This window comes from Marmota marmota, unplaced genomic scaffold, assembly GCF_001458135.2.
Source record: "Marmota marmota marmota unplaced genomic scaffold, marMar, whole genome shotgun sequence".
Lineage (NCBI taxonomy): Eukaryota > Metazoa > Chordata > Mammalia > Rodentia > Sciuridae > Marmota > Marmota marmota.
The window spans coordinates 24,133,364-24,134,456 of record NW_026000093.1 but is presented as its reverse complement, the minus strand read 5'-3'; positions in this window follow the sequence as shown (position 1 = coordinate 24,134,456).

Genomic DNA, 1,093 nt, shown 5'->3' with positions numbered 1-1,093 from the left:
TTTAATGGTGCTGGGGATTAAGGCCAAACCCTCCCACATGCTTAGTGAGCACTCTGCCACTGAGCTATACCCACAATCCTGCACTTAAAAAAAAAAAAAAACAGTTTAGTGTTATTCATATTCATTATCCAATATCTTACTGATACATATTTAATTTTTTCATACAAAAAGTGTTTTTAATGTTATTGAATTTGAATTCATATCATTTGTCAAGCTTACTTTCTTCCTACAGATACTGTTGGTTGAAAATACTTGTTCTATTTCTCAAGGTTTCTAATTAGCTAAAATGAGATTATATTCTGAAAACTGTGCTATACAGTTATATAGGGTTGTTATTTATGGTCACACAGATTTTCCATTCTTATAATTTAGAGATATTTGTTGAATATAAGCTATTTGAATGGAATTTTAGACTGCTTCTAAGGTTGCTTAAAAAGAAAATAGCCTCTAGGCTTCATGTGGTGGCACACACCTTTAATCCCAGCTACTCAAGAAGCTGAGGCAGGAGGATTATAAATTCAAGGCCAAACTGGGCAATTTAGTGAGACTCTGACTCAAAAAGTTGAGCCAGGAACAGTGGTATGCGCCTGTAATCCCAGCAGCTCTGGAGGCTGAGACAAGAGGATCAAGAGTTCAAAGCCAGCCTCAGCAAAAAGCTAGGTGCTAAGCAACTCAGAGAGACCTTGTCTCTAAATAAAATACAAAATAGGCCTGGTGATGTGGCTCAGTGGTCCAGTGTCCCTGAATTCAATCCCTGGTATCCCCTAAAAATGGAAAATAAAAATAAAAAGTTGAAAGGGCTGAGGATATAGTTCAGTGATAGAACTCTCACCTAGCATGCAGGAGGATCTGGATTCAATCCTCAGCACTTGAAGCAATTAAAAAGAAGATGGAAACCTATGGAAAAATTGAAAATGGACGTAACTTTTAGAAGGTATGACCTCCACTGTTGTAACATATGTAATGTTTGTGAGGTTTTGTTTGTTTGCTTGTTTCTTCTAAACTAAAAGAGGAAACATAATTGAAAATGAGCCCATGGAGCCCACAGCCTTCTCTTTGTTACTGAGCCAGGCCCATTTTGCCTGATGGTCAG